The sequence below is a fragment of the Benincasa hispida genome, chromosome 7 (genome assembly GCF_027475165.1).
Source record: "Benincasa hispida cultivar pf3 chromosome 7, pf3_genome.v1.1, whole genome shotgun sequence".
Lineage (NCBI taxonomy): Eukaryota > Viridiplantae > Streptophyta > Magnoliopsida > Cucurbitales > Cucurbitaceae > Benincasa > Benincasa hispida.
The window spans coordinates 15,611,615-15,620,304 of record NC_143484.1 but is presented as its reverse complement, the minus strand read 5'-3'; the positions used below and the strand labels follow the sequence as shown (position 1 = coordinate 15,620,304).

The 8,690-nt window shown below is 33.6% G+C and overlaps 1 pseudogene; it reads right to left on the bottom strand.

The window, feature by feature from the left end:
- Positions 1-2,923: 2,923 nt before the first annotated feature.
- LOC120080950 (glycosyl hydrolase 5 family protein pseudogene) lies at positions 2,924-4,787 on the bottom strand (annotated as a pseudogene).
- Between the last annotated feature and the right edge of the window lie 3,903 nt (positions 4,788-8,690).

Genomic DNA, 8,690 nt, shown 5'->3' with positions numbered 1-8,690 from the left:
CAAGGATGATATGACTAAGTTATGGCATATGAGACTTGGCCATATGAGTGAAAAAGGGATGCAAATTCTGTCAAAAAGAGATCTTCTATGTGGGCAAAACGTACAGCATTTTGAATTTTGTGAACATTGTGTATTTGGGAAGCTTCATCGCAGCAAGTTTCCAAGAGGTGTTCATCGTACAAAAGGAACACTTGATTATATTCATTTAGACTGTTGGGGACCTTCCAAAGTTGAATCTATTGGAGGCAGTAGGTAAATTAGAACCAATAGCTAAAAAGGGTATATTTGTGGGTTTTGGGGATGGAGTTAAGGGATATAAAGTCTGGTTACCTTCTGAGAATAGAGTCATACTTAGTAGAACTGTGATATTTGATGAAAATTCCATGTTTAACTCAACTGTAAAGCCTTTTGTGACATCTACTGATGTGGGAGAAAGTAGTAGTGTTGATAAACAGGTGGAGATGCAATCACTTCAACTATGAATGAATTACAACATCAAGGTGAAGAAGATCAACACGTTACTACAAAAACTAATGTGCAACCAGAAATTAATGTGCCTAGAACATCAGAAGTTGATTTGCCTGAGAATTCTAGATCACGAGTAGATCAACCGAGTATAGCTCGTGATAGAACTAGAAGAGTTGGTGTTGGACCTCCTGTGAGGTATGGTTTTGAAGATATGGTTACTTTTGCATTGCAGGCTGCTGAAGAGGTGGATCCTCATGAGCCATCCACCTATAGAGAAGCTGTGTCATGTGGTGAGTCTGCTAAATGGCTTTCTGCTATGGGGGATGAGATGGAATCTCTTGACAAAAATCAGACTTGGGAATTAGTTAAACGACCAAAGGAAAGAAAAATTGTCACTTGTAAATGGGTCTTCAAGAAAAAGGGGGGAATGTCACCTTCAGAGGGCATGAAATATAAAGCTCGAATTGTTACTAGAGGGTTCACACAAAGGGAAGAAGTTGATTATAATGAGATTTTCTCACCAGTAGTCAGACATACTTCTATCAGGGTGTTACTAGCTATAGTAGCACATTAGAATTTGGAACTTGAACAACTAGATGTGAAGACAGCTTTCTTACATGGAGAGTTGGAGGAAGAGATTTATATGACCCAACCAGATGGGTTCCAGTGTCCAGGTAAAGAAGATTATGTTTGCAAGTTGAAGATATCTTTGTATGGGTTAAAGCAGTCTCCAAGGCAGTGGTACAAACGATTTGACAGCTATATGATTGGACTTGGCTATAACAGAAGTCCATATGATTGTTGTGTATATCACAACAAAGCTGATGATGGTTCGATGATTTATCTACTTTTATATATAGATGATATGCTCATAGCTGCAAAGTCTGAGTCTGATATTCTGAAATTGAAGAATCTTTTCAGTACTGAGTTTGATATGAAGGATTTGTGTGCTACTTAGAAAATTCTGGGTATAGAGATTTATAGGGACAGAGGTAAGAATAAGCTCTTCTTGTCACAGAAAGGATATATTCAGAAAATATTGTCTAGGTTTGGTATGTCATCAGCTAAGCCTATAAATACTCCTAGTGTTGTAAATGCTCGTTTGTCATCTGAGTTTTCACCACAGTCTAAAGTTGAGAAGAAGTACATGTCTCGAGTTCCTTATGCTAGTGCAGTGGGAAGTTTGATGTATGCTATGGTCTGTACTAGGCCTGATCTTGCCCATGCTGTTAGTGTTGTCAGCAGGTTCATGGGTCAACCTGGGAAGGAGCATTGACAAGCCGTTAAGAGGATTTTTCGTTACCTTGGAGGTACATCTGATGTTAGTCTTGTTTATGGGAGTTGCACAGAGTGTTTGTTGACTGGTTATTTTGATTCTGACTATGCTGGAGATGTTGACAGTAGAAGGTCTATGACTGGCTATGTGTTCACTCTGGGTGGTTCTGTTGTTAGTTGGAAGGCAATCTTACAACCTACAATTACTTTGTCTACTACTGAAGTAGAGTACATGGCCTTGACAGAAGCTACTAAAGAGGGAATATGGCTGAGGGGGTTAGTTGGTGATCTTGGTTTGCATCATGACCAAGCTATTGTATATTGTGATAGTTTGAGTGCAATATGCCTAGCCAAGGATCAAGTTCATCATGAGAGAACTAAGCACATAGATGTAAGATATCACTTCTTAAGAGGTGAGTAGAGAATTAAAGTGATGAAAATTGGTACTACTGATAACCCTACTAATATGTTCACCAAACCGGTTCCACAAGGCAAGTTCCAATATTGTTTGGACTTGCTGAATGTTTTGAATTGTTAGTGGTCCCCTTTGTGGGACACTTTGAGGCACGAGGAAGAAGTCTGGGTACGTCTGGCGATATTGATTTATGTTGCATTTGGTATATTTGTTTTCTGGGAGAGAATTCAAGTCAAGGTGGAGATTTGTTGAAATATCTTGAATTTGTTTGTTGGTGCTTCGAACAACCTATTCAGATTTTGTATTCAGCATATTTATTTATTTGCTGTTATTTACGATTTCGACCTTAGAGTTTAGAGCAGTGCGATATATAAACTCTCTAACCTAGAGGCGCCATTCTTAATGTGATTCTGAATACATTCTCTCGAAATAATATTGTTCTCCCTCGGCCCGTGGACGTAGCTAACACACTGTTAGTGAACCACGTATATCTGTATGTCGATTTTTCCCTACTCTACAATCCTTTTTATCTTCTTTAATTGTCGATTTCGCAACAGTGTTGGTTCCAAAAAGTTTAAATCATTGGCTTTAGATCTCTTGGAGGCAATTTGAATAACCATTAGTGAAAGATGCAAGACCGAATCACAATTTGTTGGTTCAACCAAGTACAAACCATTGACTTTCGGAATCTTGGAGGTAATTTGGATTGTCATAAGTTGAAATACAAGGTGTTTTCATATACATAATCTTAAAATACAAGGTTAATCATAATGTGTTGGTTCCAACAAGTTCAAACCATTGGCTTTGGGTGTCTTGAAGGCAATTTGGATCGCCATTTGTGCAAATACAGGAGTTGGTCACAATTTTTGAAGAGTTGGAGCTTTCAATTTGCAAACAAAGACTCTTTCCATCTTGAGTGGAAGTGGCCAAATGAAGCTTAGAATTCGAAATGGCACTCCAAACACTTTGTTGACCCAAACAATCAGTTGAAAGAGATGCCTCAAGGCCTTCTCCGCTAGCCTTCAAACACAAACCAGTGTCTGACATCCTAATTGGAGTGCCATCGTTGTCATGACTCCATCGAGTTGAGGCAGAGCAATCAGTGAGGAAAATTTCTTTGTTGTCTCTAGAGACTTGGATACATTGGCCACTTTGTGGATGATATATAACATATGAGAATGATGCATTGGAATTTGGATCTGTGTACCATAAAAAAATGTTACAAATTGTTAATTAACTAGTTTTACAAAACTTTTTTGAATTATTGGACATTTATTTTTACAAATCGGAGAAGTTTGCTAGTTATAGATCTTTTCATGTACTCATAACATTAATATAATTACCTTGTAATAGGGTCTGCAATAGTTGAAACTTCTTTACAAAGTTGGGATTCTTAATTTGAGTCCAATTAGAGTCGAGTACTCCAAAAGTTTCTGCAGGCTCTGCTTGACCTTCCCTATAATAATAGCTTCCTTGCCATGTCCACAATGCCCAATCCAAATCTTTTTGTGCAAGATGGGCCGTGAAGCAACTCATGAACCGATTTTCTGCATCATCAACCTCTCTTTGATCATACCCATATTCACTAACAAATAAAGGAAATGGATTTGATCCTTCCATTACAAACCCAACATGGTCTATAAATCCATTCACAATATTTGCACAGATCTTGTTCAATGGTTGTTGTACAAACTTGCTCTCAGAATCTCCACTAAAAGAATACAAATGTACCTCGAAAACCAACTTATTGTCTAAGGTGTTTACCGTCAAAGGCTTTTCCTTTAAGCATCGGAGATCATTGTCATAATTTAAGCCTGAAACAATCACTAAAACTTTGGGATTTATTTTATGAATCGTGGTTACTCCTTGAGTTACATAGTTGTTCCAATCATTTGCATTTTCCATAAAGCCTCGTATCTCATTTCGTAAACTCATTCCTATTACCTAAACAACAATCAAAAGACTTTATATGTTAATGCAATGTTATAAAAGTTTTTAAAAGGTTGAGTTTAGTTGTAAGAATTTAAGAAAATCTCTTGATGTTACATACCGGTGATTTGTTGCGAAAGCGTTGGGCAACTAAGCTAAGACCTTGTAGCCATTCTTGAGGGTCAAAATTTCGGTTTCCGAAAAAACCATTGCCATCATCAAGAGAGCAACACCATCTTGGTTGGCTGATGTGGTTGTCAACGATGACCATCAAACCACTCGCCCCCAACACATCAACAACAGCTTCATAAGCTTCAGCAATAGTCTTGTTCAACACAAAAGGATTATATTGAGCCAATCCAACTTTTGCTTGTTTTAAATCAAGAAGATCAAAGTTTTCTTCAACCGTCCTATTCGCATAGCGAGTAAACATATGGGTTGCATATGTGAGTCGTACACAATTAAATCTTAACTTGATTGCCTCATCTGCTAGTTCTTTTAACGGTCTATGGTTGAGGCCTTCTGCCAACATGCTCTGTGTGTGCGAAGGCCAATTCACACACACAAGTTTCACTCGACGACCTGTTTGTGAATCAATGATCCATCTTCCTCGTGTTGACAATGGTAACGAATAAACTGAAAGAGATGAAAACACAAAAGCTAAGGCTAGAAAGAGAATGATTTGAAAAGTTCTTCCCATTTTCTTTTATCTTTTTGTCAATAAATATATTTTTTTGGATTGTGGTGAGAAGCAAAGCCCGAGCATTGCTTATATACACTCTTTTATGTTGGTTGAAATTTGTTAAAAGTTTGTTTTGATATATACAACTTTGTCGTACTTTTTCTATATTGAGAAGCTTAATTTAGTTCGTAATATGTATTTTGTTGAAAATCGATAAATGTTGCTAACAAATTAATGCTAGCTAAGTCTCGAGAAACTTCCGGCAACAAAGTCAATACTTTGATTATAACAAAGCTTTCAGGTTCAATATAAGGACGGTTGAAAATATAGACATTAAACCCAAAATCTTAGCAGATATAACATAATGTAAAAAAAAATTACAAATAAGACCAAATTTAAATAGTTTATCAGTAATAGACCATATTATTGGTAGGAGTCTATTAGTGATACGTCATATCACTGGTAAGAGTCTATCTTGGCTATATTTATAATCTTTTTAAATGATGGTATATACTTGATTATTATTTTAAAAAATACTACCAATTTAAATTACCCTTCAATATATCATTTCACGCTCTATTTCTCGTTTTGCAACAAAAAGAAATGCATATTAAAATTTAAATCACATTCTAATCTTTTGAAAAATTATAATGGATGGCAAAATATATTTATTGTAATTGTGACTTCAATTTTTTAACTTTGTATTTACAGAAAAATTCAAAACCAATTTGTATTTGAACGGTGACTTTAAATTCTATTATAAAAAATCAACCGTGCATAAAAATTGTATTTGGTAACGTTATAGGCATTCTTTCAATTTTGTTGGCAATTTTTCATATTTGCTCTAGCAAAAGTATCATTCAACTTTATTTCATTATTTTGAACCATTTTTTTTTCATTTTGTTCTTTCTTTGTTCTTTTTTTTTTTTAAAAAAAAAAAAACAATCACTAGCGAATTTTTTTTTTCCTATTTTCTCTCTATCACGTCTATTTCTTTATAATGGTTGTTTATTGAGAAGAAGAAGACATCGTAATTTTTATAGTGGTTCAGTCAAACTCGATCTACATCAACTTTTCCAAGCACCTCTTGAGATTTCGATTAAAAATCTCCTTTGACTCTTTCCACAGATGAAAGACGAACTGCTACCTTGCTCCTTTTCCGAATTTAAGAGTAAACCCAATCATTTCCATTACTTAATAAAGCTCTCTGAAAATAGTGGGCATACATACAAGTTTGGGCTCACAATATTTAATCCTCAAAATAAATAAAAAATTTCTCAAAAAAAGATGAAAATAAAGAAAATTGAGAGCTTTGAGAGATCAACAATATTGGTCTTTTTGCAAATTGAGAGTTTTGTTATCATCCAAATATTAATTAATTAATTTAATTTGAGATTAAGGACTAAAAAGGCAACAATCTCCCACTTTTTTATTATAACAAACCATAGAAGAAATATAACTTGAAATGCACATAACCATATCAATACATGTGATCACTAATTTAATTTATTTATCAAGTATGCATATGACCACAAAGATCATGCTTGAAATTCATAAAAAAGAATGACCTTCTACCTCTTAATTAATTCTCTCCCTAAATATACATTCATAACACATTTTTCTTATACTTCTCCCCTTTTGGAATCATCAAAAAGAAAAATAAGCATATAAGTGCTACCCTAAAAATATGAACACATACAAAGTATCTCAATTCTCCTCCTATATCATTACATAATAATATCAAGTAAGATAGGAAATCAAGATGCATCATAACGAATAATACTAAGCTCAAGCCTATTTTTGCAAAAACTTTCTTAAATCAATGGCTTGGTAAAAATATCCACTAATTGATTATTAAGCTTACAAATTCAAGAGTAATATTACCATTTTGTACATGCTCTCTAATAAAATGATATCTAATATCAATATGCTTAGTTCTAGAATGGTGTATAGAATTTTTAGTCAAATTAATAGCACTAGTATTATCACAAAATATGGGCACATTATTAAACTTTAATCCAAAATCACAAAGAGTTTGTTTCATCCAAAGAATTTGTGCACAACAACTAGCAACTACAATATATTCTCGCTTTGGTAATGGATAAAGCAACCAAATTTTGCTTTTTACTAAATCAAGATACTAAGAAACTACCAAGAAATTGGCAAGTCTCACAGTACTCTTACGGTCAAGTAAACTACCAGCAAAATCCGTGTCTAAATATCTTACCAAATAAAATTCAACATTTTTAGGATACCACAAACCTATATCAGTTCCAAACAAATATTTAAATATTCTATTAGCGACATGCAATTGTGATTCCTTAGAACAAGATTGAAATTCCGCACAAAGGCATACACTAAACATGATATTGGGTCTACCAGCGTCAAATAAAATAAAGATCTGATCATACCTTGATAAGTCTTTATGTCCACATGTTTACCTTTTTTATCTTTATCAAGCTTAGTGGTAGTGCTCATAGGAGTTTTTGCAATTTTACCTTCATTGAATTTGAACCTCTTGGGCAAATCTCTTGCGTATTTTTCTTGACTTATGAAGATACCATACTTGAGTTGTTTGATTTGGAGTCCAAGGAAGAAACTGAGTTCTCTCATCATACTCATCTCACTTTCGTTATGCATACACTTAGAAAATTCTTCACACAAAGATGGATTAGTAGAACAAAAAATATTATCATCCACATATATTTGCACTATAAGCATATCATTTATTTGACCTTGATAAAGAAAGTAGTATAAAAATTTCCCCTTTTAAAGCCATTCTCAAGTAAAAGTTTCTAAATCTATCATACCAAGCTCTTAGAGCTTGTTTTAAGCCATAAAGAGCTTTTTTCAACTTATAAATATGATTAGGCAAATCAAAACTTTCAAAATCCATAGGTTGTTCTATATAAACTTCCTCCACAATATAACCATTTAAAAATGCACTTTTCATTTGATACAAAATAAAATTCTTATAAAAGGCAAAAGCAAGCAACATTCTAATAGCTTCTAATCTAGCAATCGTTGCAAAAGTTTCTTCATAACCTATACCTTCTTCTTGAAAATAACCTTGAGCTACAAGTCTAGCTTTATTTCTAATGTTATTTTCATTTTAATCCATTTTATTTCTAACACCCATTTAGTTCCAATTATACATGCATTAGAAGGCCTAGGGACTAATTCCCAAACTTTTTTCCTTTCAAATTGATTTAGTTCTTCTTGCATAACTAAAATCCAAAACTCATCACATTCGATATCTTTAAAACTCTTAGTTTTAACTTGAGAAACAAGAGTAAGATTACTAAATAAATTAAGACAATAACAAGTTTTCACACCTTGTTTAAGGTTGCTAAGAATCAAATCCTTGGGATGAGATGGAGCAACAAATAATCATCTTCCTTCCTTTTATTGATGCTTACTTCTTGCATGTTTGAAACAATTTTCCTGTCTTTGTCACTAACACGCAAATCTCCAAAATCTTTTTTTAAATCATAACTACAAATAGTCTCATTAGAAGCATTATTACAAGACTCATCAAACATAACATGCATAGATTGCTCAATAACTAAAGTTCTCTTATTAAAAACTCTATAAGTTTTACTAGTAGAGGAATATCCTAGGAAAATACCAACATCCATCTTAGAATCAAAATTTTCAAGCTTTTTTTTGTTATTCAAAATAAAACATTTGCAACTAAAAACTTTGAAATACCCAATATTTAGATTTTTTCTATGTCAAAACTCATAAGGAGTTTTATCTAAAGATGATCTAACTAAAACTCTATTTAAAACATAACAAGCGGTACATTCAACATTGACCTAGTGAATTCTTGCAAAGTACGATTTTTTCTTTCAACCACGTCGTTTTGTTGAGAAGTCCTTGGAGAGGAAAAATTTTGAGAAAATTATTTTCTTCATGAAA